The sequence below is a fragment of the Marmota marmota genome, unplaced genomic scaffold (genome assembly GCF_001458135.2).
Source record: "Marmota marmota marmota unplaced genomic scaffold, marMar, whole genome shotgun sequence".
Lineage (NCBI taxonomy): Eukaryota > Metazoa > Chordata > Mammalia > Rodentia > Sciuridae > Marmota > Marmota marmota.
In genome coordinates, this window is record NW_025999929.1 from 1,341,900 (window position 1) to 1,354,827 (window position 12,928).

Consider the following 12,928-nt stretch of genomic DNA (forward strand, 5'->3'; position numbering starts at 1 on the left):
AAAAAAAAAAAGTTTTCCATAGGTAAGAAATTACAAATGGAGTCTATTAAATTCTGTTTTATCTGGGTTCAGTAGAACAGATATCTTCAGCCAGACACCAGCATGTATCCTCTCACCTACACAAAGCATCTTACCAGAGATGGGCAAAGGACACTTAAATCTGTTTTTCATATGAAAAATTCTATGGAAACCCATTCTGTCACTCCCCACCACTTGACTTTGCTCTCTCTGACACAATGCAGAGTCCCCAAAGGCACTGTCCTTTTATTCAGGTGAGCATCATTGTTCAAAGAATCTACACAGCCCCTGTCTTCTTCAACTTCCATCCCTAAATTCTGTCTGCCCAATTGGCCTACTTAGCTTTCCACACTCATTTTGCTCCAAGACACAGGTTCTGGAGGTTTAGTCTATATTTTCATGTCACCAAAGAACATTTCTTTTCATGGGAGGAAAAAAATGTTTAAACCGCATTCCCCCCAATACCACCACTTTGCTGAATGAAAAGATGACATATGGAAACAACTCCCAATTTCTCAGATTCTTGACATAGTTTAGCTCCAGAGACTTGAAGAGTAAACTAGGTGAATGTCTGGCTGACCCAGCGGGCCAAAGTCTTTTTAGTCAAGTCCTACTTGCAGCTGTGACTTTCATTAGAATTGCTGCAGTCAGATACTCCATAATCACTCTCATTTGCTAGATAATAACCACAAAAGCCAAATGAAATGACATTTGCTTTTTCAAAAGTACATTATCCATCCAAATAAGAAAATAAAATTCTGAGTCTATCTTTTGTCCATGTTCATAGGGAAAGTCATGTAGGGAATTACATTAGGGCAGAGGGTAAAGTTAGACACATAAAAACCCTGACTACCTGCCTGAAGATGAAACCTAAACAGCAAAAGCCAGTAATTAAAAGAAGGGAGAAAAAGAAAGAGCTGAAATAAAGAAAAGCTATTTTGTGCCAGGTTGGTTTGACCAAGAGTTAATATGAATAATTTATTTAAAGGGCTATTAAACTGCAAAGGTGTTTATATATGTAAAATATTCCTATTGGAGGAAGTCAGCTGGTAGCTTCACCCTCCTAAGGGAAAATCCAAAGTTCATTACCAAGAGTCGGTCTACCGCAGAGAAATCTGCAAACCCCAGGGGCCTGGAACTCTTAAAAAAGACCATTCAAGCCTCAGGTGAACTCCATTTCCCTATCCTTCCGCTTTTCTTTCCTTAAAAAACTTCTTATAGTATTTGAATTTGATGAGGTTCAAGAGGTCACTTCCCCTGTCACTCTCCCACTCCTGGCTCCTCTGAGCAGTGGCGTCTGGACCTCCTTCTGAATGCCGGCCCAGCCCGCAGTGCCAGGGTTCGTCCGCGCTGCCTGAGGTTTCGCGCCTCGCATCCTGCGGCCGCGGTGCCGCCGCCGCCCGAGCCACTTTCTCCTTCCAGAGGCCTGCAGCCTTGCCATTGGGCCCCGCGCCCCCTCCCAAGTCCCAGAGAGGCCCGAGCTGATCTCACCGCAGGGGTCGACAGCCTAAGAGTGGCTGTTGATTGACTTTGCCAAGCAGTGTTTGGCGACAGGTCCTCGCCGGGGGACCAAACTGATGGCCAGTGTCATATTTGGGAGAGAGGACACTTCAAAACGGAAATATTGTGGGTGCTTTCACCCCTGACTTCTACAGTTGTCGCCCTCGATGTCTTCCCTGTCTGATCCATTCGTACCCTGGAAGGATACCCTCCCATTTTGGAGTCTCCCCTGCTCTCCGCTGCTCAAAGCGCTGCGCACTTCCCAGACCCCAAGTAACACGAACATTGAGCAGGTGGAGTGCTACCTCCAAGGCAAGAAGCAGCAGCGCGAAACCAAGTCCGACTCCCGACGCCAAGTCCCTTCTCAAAAAACTGGACCTGCCCCAATAAGCAGGAGCCCCAGCTGCGCCCAGAAAGTCCTGGCCTGGCCACGCGCACCTGCTTCGTGCCACTGCTGCTCTGGGCTTAAGCTTTCTGCCTCAGGCTCCTGCCAGGGCCTTTTCGTACTTTCTCCCTCCTAAGTCTTTAAATCAAATCCTAAAAACTAAGCCCAGGAGTTTCATTGGGGTTGGGACAGGCGCAGGGGCCAAGGTACCCTTAGCATGGTGGGCCACAAAGTGAAATCACCCCGGAGAAAGCGGAGCCCTTACCACTTCAAGTTCAGAAGAATCTGCACCATGGATTTCAACACCGATGTCTATTGAGCGCTTCCCACATACCGCACGCTGGTCTAAGCATTTGGCTTTTACTAATTCGTTTAATCCTTCCAATAACGCTGTTACTATAATTATGATCCCAATTATTAAAAAAGACAAAACCGAGGTGCAGGAAGATAAAGTAACGTGTTCAAAGTCAGATAACTAGTAAATGCAGAGAATATCAGAGAAGGAAAAGGAAGAGAAAAACAGGAAAAACAAAACAAAAATAAATAAATGGGCGAAATCTATTTACAACCTTAATATCCCATACTTCACAAATAGCCAGAGCTGGGAGCCTCAAAAGTGTAGTTGGGGTGCCTTGTGGACCCCTGTAACCTGGCCTAATGAGGACTAGGGACCCACACGACTGTCGGCTGTCCAGGGCTCCAGGATTCGGTGGTGCATGCAGACAGCGAGGGTTCTTCTGCCCGGCAGCCTGCCTTCGAATGGTCCAGAGCATACAGGAAATAGGGCAGAAAGAAGAAAATCACATTCTGAAACAAATACTACGGGTAGCCTTGCCCGCGGCCACATTGGCGAAGAACCGCAGAGGCGCGCTCGCCTCTCCTGCAGCAGCGCGGGCAGTGTCTTTCCGTCACACTTTCACGCCTTCTGGGTTCTAGGTTCAGAACTAATTCATCGAATGCAGACCAGACATCGGTGTTTTGACCCGGGGTAAGTGAGCCTAACGCCCACAAACCCAAGCTGCCCACGCAAAACGCGGGTTTTTCCGCAAAGCAGACCCTGCTTTGGATCACGAGAAGAGACTGACCCTCTACCTTGCTGCCTTTGGTCCCTCCTTGATTAGTCCCCCCAAATAATGCTCAACTACACACACACACACACACACACACACACACACACACACACACACCTGTGCCATAGCCAGGGTGCCCAGAGCAAGCCTACAAAACACCACTAACCGCGCCGCGCTGCGAGGGTGCCTGCTCCGCCCGGGTGCTGCGAAAGAGTCAGATATATTCAGGAGCCGCAATGACCCCACCTAAGGAAACGTCTCTCTTTCCTTCTCTAGAATTCTCCCTTTGCGTTGGAGCCCCAGCCACAGTCCAGAAACATCCGGGAGAGCTGGCACCCCAGCCTGAAGAAGCGGGCAATTTGTACACATTGCACCCATTGTATCTTATCCTTATTAAGGACTAAACCAAATGTGCTTGTTCTAGAGATTGCTCAGGGAAGGAATGATCCCAAGTACGCATGAAACTTATGGGATGCCTTAAAACTAAACAGTGCTTTTTACCGGACTGGGCCAAAAATAACAGTATAAATGTGTATATGTCAGAATGTTAATGCTTTTTACAACCATTATTTCATTTTTATAGTCACCGTGGGAAGAGACATTATTATTTTAATTTTATTATTCCCATCTTACAAAAAAAAATAATAGAAACTGAAGCTTAGAAACATTAAGTTATTTACCCAAAATCACAGGGAGCAGGTGCAACTATGAACATGGTAGTGCATGGTAGCAGTACATGGTAGATTACCTACAACTACCACATAGCTCTTCATTTGCTGAAGGTTCCATTGAGGGTGAAGGAAAAGCTAAGAATGGTAACATTGTATTGTTCAAGGATTAGAAAAATCAGACAATCAATGAACAAATGTTTGTAAAATATGTGTAGAGTCATGGTGTGATCTGGTGGTGGGATTAGGGAGAGGATTGCCTCTCCCTAAATTCTGCCACAAGCACTTTCAAACAATATGAAAAATCCTCTAACAGCTAGCCACTATATGAATAAACAATTTGAAAATTACTGAACAGTCCCCATGAATAAGCATACACCCATATTCATACTTATAGGTATTTTCAAAGGACATATGATCTTGCCACACATTCTGTATGAATGATCTGGCATGTGTGTATGGAGGGCAGTATGGGGTTGACTCTGACAATGGAAGGGACCTGAATATCCCTTTTCACAGAATACAATGACAGCATGCATCCAGCTTCCATTGAAAGTGGTGGAGGGAAAGTTTGTCAACATCTCCCAGGATTCAGCAGTCCAAGGAAAGCCAACAAATTCAGGACTTAAAGTCACTTAAAGTCACTTGGGGGTGGGGGGAGCACCAGGATGGAGAATTCTCTCAGTAAAATTCACATCCAAAAACAAAGTGTCCCCTGTAAGTTTGAACTTCCCTAAGGGAAGGTTATGCTTGTCTGCATCAAAATGCAATCTTAGGTATGAGAGAAATAGACCTGAAAAGTGTGAAAAGTAGTAAGATACTTTTTTTTTAAACCTAGTGTCTAGATTTGCTTTAAAAAAATTTTAGCAAGAAATGAATGAGAAGAGATTAATAAAGTAAATGTGGCAAAACCTTGGTAATTGTTCCATTCAGGTGATGGGTGTGGGAGGGCTTATTGCATGGCATCTTCACTATGTACTAAGAGATTTTTTTTTGTATTTGTTTTACAATAACAAATACAAAAGACAATCTATAAAAACTCAACCTCTTCATTAGAAATGGATGTTTGATTGTATGTAAATTTTACCCCACTAAAGCTGATTTTTAGAGTTTTTTTTTTTAAGTCAGTTACTATGGAGAATAACTTATTGTCTCAGAAAAGAGGAAATCCAGTTCAGTATTAGACACCAACCGCAGAAGAGAGGCCAGCAGGTGATACCTGAGCGTCAAGTTCACAGCCCCTGGTTGAGCCTACCCTATCCTGCATATTATCTCCGGGTTTGGATCCAGCCTGCCCCAAAAGGACCCCTCAAATCCCCTTTTATCTTGCAAACTTTCATCAGCACAAGTTTAGGGAATCGCAAGGGTTTTCTTTAGTTCAAAAATGAGAGATAATTATGAACGTAAATAGTTGTCTTCTTGACAGGACAGACACAAGAAGGTCAGACATAGCTTCACGTGTGAGCACACTAAGGTACAGAGAGGAAGGCCTTTCCAGCTACTCGTCGCTGCAGGACCAACCCGAACCTGCATCCTCCAGATGCTTGATGTTTCCTTTGTTCATTCATTCGTTTTCTACTAGACCTCAAGAGAGTTCCAGGAGCTCCAGGCTGAAAAATGAAGACACAGCGCCTGCCCCTTGCTGCCGGGAATCAAAATACCTGAACTGATTCTGCATTTGTGCCTTGCGAAGCCTGGTGTGCCTTGCGTTCAATACAGGAGTGTCAGGAGCCTGGCTCATTTTTCCCTGGAGGTGGAAACGGAGGGGTAAAGCCGAATGTGCTCTACAATGGCCAACGGAGTACGAGATGCGCGACAGTATTTGGAATTATGTGTCCACCTGAGGGCAAAACACTGGCTTGTCTCAGGCCGAGGATGGGGCCTGGGCCGCGGGGCCTCAGGGAACAGGGTCCATGGGTGTTGGGAGCCCAGAGCAGGTGGAAGGGAGCCGGTGGCGTTGAACCGCGCCTGGGCTGCCCCGCGGGCAGCGATTTCCGAGAGCCTGGCGCCACCCAGCGGAAGCTGAAGGAATTCCTGGCGCCTAAGGCTAAGGGGAGGCGCAGCTCCTGAGACCGCAAAAATCTTCGGACTCTCAAAAGGAAGGTGACACTTATTTGACAACTCCAAAGGGCCACACCTGGCCTTCCCAATTCATTCCTCTCCATGAAGATACCCCGCGACCAGGCCTTGAGAGCATGGTAGCGAGGCCGAAATTCTGATCCCTCCCTGAACCCCCAAAAGAAAAACGCTTTCTCTCCTTAAATGCGAACTACCCATGGAAGAGCCTTCAGGGTTGACTTTCAACACAGAGTAGGGATGTGCGTTGGCCGTGCTGGCCGCAGAACTGCAGAAACAGGCAAGAGTCAAGTGGAAGGTGGGGAAGAGGGCGAGGGAGGCCGCGTAAATCATTTGGAGAGATTTTTGGCCCAAATCCCTGTTTCCGAAAGGTTGCGGGACTGCTTTGACGTTGATTATATAGCTGTTCTCTTTTCAAGTGCGCTCCCCTCCCCACCGCAGCCCGTCTGGTGTGCAAGGATTGTGTTTGAAAGGGAGGAAGCATTCTTGAAGTGGTGGGTGATGGATTGTCTAAACCCTCTGGGAAGTTCTGGGCGGGGGTTCTTGAGGCAGCTCATCAATAAAGACCCCCCTGAAGAGAGGGGGGGGTGGCCGGCTGAACAGCACCCCCACCAAGTCCCAGGTCTGGAATAGAACCTCATGGCCAGGGTGATAGGGCATGAGAGGTGAGTGAGTGGACCCTGGGCAGGTGGAGACTTCTTGCTGGAACCCACTAACTTAGGGAAGCCTTTCAGGCTGGCAGTGTGGATATGGGTGACTTATTGGAGAAAGACGGACAGGTGGGTTGAAAGACTGTTGGGTTGCCAAGGCCATTGGTGACAAGGAAACCAGAAGGAGAGTGGAGATGCTGGACACACCTTCAGGCCAACTCCCTCCACTAGGACTATTTCACCCTTATTTCATCTCCCTAAAGAACTCCCACTAGCTAGCTTCTCCACCATCCTGTTGCCTGTGGTTTTAACCTAGTGTAGATTTCCAAGCCCCAACCAAAATCCTATCCCAACTAGAGAGGAAATCCTTGGGGATTGAAGGGTGGCTAAGTATGACTGGGCTCAAAGCCATCCTCAGGAGCTCACCATATGAGACCTTTGAGGACCAAGCCCAGAACTGGCTCCCTGGCTTCTCCAGTAGCAACAGCACTCAGAGATGCCCTATCTCGGGCCCCCTCAGCCCCAACCACACATGGATCCTCCAGGAATAGAGGTGGGGGTCCGTTGGGTGCCCCATGAGGAAAGCTGTAGGCACATGCTCCAAGGGAGGAGTAAAAACCCTGAAGGCAAAGTGGACCTGGAGAGGCAGCTTTGGGATCCAAACTCTTCTAAGATGCAAGACCTGAGCTTTTCTGGCCTCCTCTTGTCTTATCTCCTTCCTGCTTGGACCGACCTCGGGAGCTTTTCTCCTCCAAGGCTCTGGGGTTTTGCCCTCCATATCTTTCTCTGCGGCCTCATACCCAGACTGGGACCCATCGCCAGGCTGGGGGCAGAGAGAGAGAACAGGGGATGGGGGGACTCCCAAAAGGCAGCTCTTCTGAGACGGCGTCTGGGCGCCCCGAGGTCCCAAGTCGGCCTCTGGGCGCCGAGCACGTTTTATTTATCCCCACAGAGGATGCTGGAGGACAAAAGAAATATTTGGACGTCAGAGCTGATTTATATTTTTGGAAGCAAGCGCGCCCCATATCCTGAGCTCGGCGGGGAGGACTGGAGCAGAGTTTTGATGCGCCAGGAAGTTCATCTATCGCCCAGGCGTAGGGTCCGGCGCCCTGCTGAGTTCGCTGCCCTTGGAGATATTTATTTATTTGGGGGGAAGGGAGGGCAGGGGGAGAGGAGGCGAACCAGACGAGAGATGAAAACCCGACCGGACTGGGTTGGGACCTCCAGGGCGCTTCCCTGGGAGCAAGCTCACAGCAGCGGGTTTCCCCTCTGCAGCGGGGGGCAATCTAGGATCAGTCTTGGGATCTCCGGGAGCAGTTGACTGGTGCCTCCCACAGCCCTTAGCTTACTCTCCTGGGTTCTGTGCCCGGGGTGACCACTCCAGCCCTGCGGGCGCCTCCCGGCTGGGCTCAGAGGGCCCACCCGCTTGCCTAACTTGTGTGGGAGGCCAAGCTACTTCATTTCGAGCCCCGGAAGGTGGGCGGAAGGAGGAGACCCGAGGCCTCGCCACCATAAGAGGCATGCGGGCCAGGGGGGAAGGGGTACCCTGGGCGGAGGCAGCTAAGAGGGTGCATCCAAGAGGTGCGGTGGTCCAGAGGTTCTCAGGTCCCTGCGCTGCACCTACTCCCAAGACAGCGCAGCCTGGCTCCTCCGGGATCTATTTCATCTTCAAAGTTTGGTCCTGTGCCCTAAAGCTAATTTTCTTCCCTCCCAGCTGCACAATGGACACAAAATTAACGTGCGGACGGTCACCAGGGCCCACACTTGATTGCAAGAACATGCGGTGCAGATTTCCCTATTATTTTATTTCTCTTCTGGGCGACCACTCATTCTGCCGCCCTTTAGAGTCTCAGAGACAGATCTGCTCCAACCCAGGCCTTTTCTCCCCTGCCTTTTATTTGGAGCAAATTGCTCTCGCCATAGAAACCCTCTTCTACGCCCCCTGGCAGCCCGACCCTTCAACACCAGCAGGCTGTGGATGAAGTCTAAGTAGTACTCCACCTGGTACTGCTGTACCTGCACCTGGACTGGGGTGCACTGCAGGCCGGTGGGCTGGTTCCTGCGAGCACCCCGAAAGTTTGCTCTCCCAGCTGATGAGTTCCTGGCCTTGCAATCTGGAAAGTGTGGAAGAAGCCCGGTCTTTGCATAGAGGGTCTGGCAGATTGGATCTTTCTCCTCCCTCAGCAAGCACCGTCAGACTTGGCCAAGTGGTTCACGGACTCATGCCTACAGCCCAGCCCAGAAGATATGGGGGCTATCAGCAGATCTCTCAGGAAGGTGGCTATTAAAAAAAAAAAAAAATGCCTGCCCAGGACATAAACGTTGGGAGAGCGGAAGAATCGATCCAAATAAACATTCAGAATTGGGTGGCTGTTGTTCAAACCCGGAGGTCTGGGGGGTTCTGGACCGAGGAAGGCGGGCAGACGCCAGGAGAGGTGTAAAATTCCCAGTTACCCCTCCTAGCCACTTTCCCCTCTCTAATCCCTGAATTGGAGCGACAGCCTAATGCTGTTCCCGGCCAAATTTTCTATGATAACTTTAAGTTTCTATAGAGGTCTCTGCAGGAGGCATAGTGGTGCATTTCAGTCCTTTTCACAATTGCGCTGATATCCCTAAACCCCAACAATGAGCTCCTACCGTGTAAATTTAGAAAGGTCTCCAAGGAGTTCGGAATCCTCTATGCCCCCGTATTAGTAACAGAGTTCCTAAACCCAGGGTGAAAACCGTAGCCAGTTTCAGACAGACCTGGGGAAGAGATTTTCCTCCTCCCTAGCCCAGGCGGAAGGAAGGGGGGGTGCCGCCGAGCGCGAACTACCCCAACAGTGTCTTAAATGGCTGTAAACTTTGTCGATGCAGATGCGTCTCTCCCGTCGGTAACCGGTTTAGTCTAAGCCATTTCATGTAAAACCCACGAAGCAAAGGAAGCGTGCTAAGAACATAAGATTTAAACCGCAATAATGAAGAGATTTCCTAGAATAAAACACTGATTACAGAGCAAAATCGGAGAAACCCAAGCTTCCCGAAGTTTACATTCCCTTGAGCTGGGGCAGGGATGGGATCTAAAGTTTTGGGAGCGGGAAAGGAACCCACAGCCCTAGACCTTTTCTCCCGGATGGAGAAAAGGTCCGATCGACCCTGGGGCTGTATATTTCTGGTTAACCAAGAAGCGCCTGGGCTGATCTAGAATTATTTAAATGAACCATACCTTTCTTTTCCGTAGGGGGGGGGGGGATCAAGATTTTTTGTTGCTTATAAGGAGTTAAAGTCATTGGAGGAGAGTTCACCATCATAAGGGACCTCCTAGAGAGGAAAATTGACCCAAGCAAGGCTGTGCTTCCGAGACAAACACAGGTTTCCTCTTAAACTCTGTCGGCTGGGTTGGTGGTAGAGAGCCTACTTAACATGCATCTGAAGCCCTGGGTTCAATCACCAACACCACCAAAATCATAAACAAATAAATAAACCCTGCCTACTAAACAAAGTTATATTCTTGCCAGGCAAAAATAATTTGGTCTAATTTGTTATCACAATCATTCTTACCCAATAAATTCATACCAATCAGTGATAAAAACAAAGCACAGAGAAATTTTGCTGCAATGTGGTTTTTTTAATTTTTTTTTTAAAAGCATTGAATTTGGAGCCCTGGACACCCACTATAGGTCAGCTGTATCACTTGCCCATGGATGATTTATGGCAAGTCATCTTAGGCAGCCTCTGCCAGGGGCATGATCAGAGTGGGGGCTCCAAAGAAAGAGTTCTGGAGAGAAACCTTTCCTGCTCGAAAATTGAAGGTCACCAAGCTCCACATCCTTCTAGAGGGTAGTATTTAGATCCCTGGAAAGAAAGCAGACTTCAAGACAGCAGAACTCACCCAGGCTCTGTTGGTCAGTGCCCACTGCCTTTCCAGGAGCTGCCTGGGGCCCTGTGACACTCACCAAAATATAAGTGGGATTTCTTGAAAGTTTAGAGAATTTTGGTAAAATGGATATCATTGCTATTTGGATGGAGAAGGAAGCCTGGAAAAAAAAAAATCCTTCATGATTTAACAAGTTGAATTAGTAAAAGCTAAAAACAAAATATGTAGAATGTGGATTTTAAAATCCTAAGCAAGCACAAAGTATTTTTGTATGTGTGTGTGGAGACAGGCTCCATCCATAGTTTCCGTCCATTCTTAAAATGCTCCATGGCCGGCATAGAAGGTTCTGGTCCTGCCTGGGGTTTCAATTTTATTCTTGAGTCCTGGGGTCTTACAACTTTTTCAGGCCTGTCTTAAAGCAGGTACTCCCCCCCCCCCCACTCAATACTCTGGGCCACTTAGAATTCCTAGGTGCAGAAAATCAGAGAGGGTCTGTGGCTAAATGACAATGATATCTACTTGATGAATGCTCCCCAAATACAATGTCCCTCTCCCCACATACAAAAAAAAAAAAAAAGTCTTCCTTCTTCCACTCTTCTCTTGGATGTCCCTCCTACCTAGGAAGATTACTATCACCCTCCCCATTCCAGATTATATTTTATTTATTTTCAGACACTTAGAGCACATTTTCAGACTTAGTGAGCACGTTTTTACTTCCATATTTAGTTATTACTTTTTTTAATTATTTCACACAAAATGACAAAAGACAGTAAGAGGGGGGGAAATGAATGGAATAAATGGGGACCTGTCCCCATCAAATGCTTACCAGTTAGTTATAGAAAAAAAAATGTTAGAAAGTGGAAACAACTGCAAACCCCCCACTCCAACTCAATCAAAACATCCCTTCCGGAAAAGAGCGACTTGTTTCTTTTTTCTCTTGGAAATGAGTGGTAAACTGAGTTCGGTTTGGTGGTGTTTTCTTAGCTGACTTTTGGCTACAATCAGGCCATTTTCGGACACATTCCCATGTAGGTACCAGGGGTGCTCTGGAGGAAGCTGTCGACGCCTGTTCAGCTAATTTAGGTTTTCTTTGTCTAATTACTGTGGAGCTTAGGGAAAAGGAGCCCGGCTCAGGGCAGTAAACTGACACTCGGTCTCCGTGTGTGGTATCCAGGCAGGGTTTGATGGAAAAAGCCTGCTTCCACTCAACTTCAGGTCACTGTCTGGGGCCAGCCCCAGCCCAACCCCCCTCCCCCTCCCCACCCCCTCTTTCCTCTGCTTTTACAGACCCACCAGTACTCCCAGCTAGGATCAGTCCCTGACGCACTCCAGGGGCACAGAGAGCTGGTGCCAGCCTCAAGGGGCTCAGCTCTGCTGCAGGGAAGGGTCTTTGCTGCATTCTTTACCTGGGTCCCTGCACCATCTCCCCTTCTTCTGTCCCCCCATTTCCCCAGGCAACAACAGATGCCCTTTCACCTTGATCCTTTAGGATAGATGCACAGTGGTGCCAGGCTCTGTCTCTCATTTGGTCCCCTATCTTTCCTCTGGGCCTCCCCATCAGCCCCTGTGTGGCCCGGCCTGCTCCTGGCCTCCTGCTCTCCTCCCGATTCCCAGCCCCTATCCCTGGTCAGACTACATTTCCCTACACGTGTAATCCAATAACTAACTGTCGGGTCTCATTGGAAATGATTTCTCCTGAGGGCACATCTCTCTCAGAGCCGGGACTCTAACAGAGAGAATAAGCCACAACTGGGATGGTGTGTTCTCTTACAGAAGGCAACTTAGAGATGGCACATTTTGGGGCGGGTAAGAAATGAGACTGAGAACGTTACAACTGCAGGCTGCTTCGGGATTTCATTGAAATAAAGCTATCGCGCTTATCTCAGGGTGGGCCTTCTGGTTGCTTTCCCCCCCCCCCAAACAAACCATGAAGTGGGAAACCAAAAGGAAGTGGCATCAAATGCAAACATGAGTCCTATCGACCCAGGTTTCCAGAGTCTCTGAAGCTGGGCCAGATTTCTGTATCCAAACCCCTCTGGTCAAACTTCCCAAAATGTCCTCGATCGCCCGGGGCCGCACCCTGGGGCGTCGGCGTTCACCCTTTACTAAAACAATGGTCCAGAGCCTACAGTCCCGGCCAGAAAGAGAGGATTGGCACTTTACCTTTGGGCGTCTGGCACCCTGGCGTGTGGCTGAGGGCCGCAATGTCTAAATGAAGTTGACAGATGGTGTCACTTCGGGCACCGGGGAAGGCGGCTCCCGGCGGCGGCACCCGCGGCTGCACCACTCGGTTGGGGCCGGGCTGGGAGGAGGAAAGGGGGAGGGGTAGGGAAGGAGGGGTGGGTCCACTCCCAGGGGGGCAGCTGGTTTCTGGGAGGGGAAGTAGGGACTGCTGGAAGGGGCAAAGGGAACGTTTTTCGTGAAGTCATAGGTAGTCTTGTGGGGGAGGGGGCGTCGTCCTCCTAGCAAAACGTGAGTTGTTCAGTTATCCCTCCATTTGAAAGAGGGTGGGTGGGAAAAGAGAAAGAGGACCAGAGAACAACTAAAAGAGAGAGGGGGACCCAGGAGAGCTAAAAAGGAGATAAGAGAGGGAGCGGGCCTCCAGGTTGGGAGGGGGGGAGGAGTGAGCGCAACGCCCGGAGCGCGCCCTCCCCGCAGCGGCCCGGAGCGAGAAGGGGGCAGGGCGGGGTAGGGGTGGAGGGAGG

The 12,928-nt window shown here is 49.1% G+C and overlaps 1 long non-coding RNA gene across 1 annotated transcript in view; it reads right to left on the reverse strand.

Moving 5' to 3' along the window:
- LOC125615948 overlaps positions 1 to 12,922 on the reverse strand; it is a 61,083-nt gene extending 48,161 nt beyond the window's left edge. Inside the window, exon 1 of the long non-coding RNA XR_007346553.1 lies at positions 12,387 to 12,922. This is a non-coding gene — a long non-coding RNA (uncharacterized LOC125615948). The remainder of the gene's footprint in view (positions 1 to 12,386) is intronic.
- Between the last annotated feature and the right edge of the window lie 6 nt (positions 12,923 to 12,928).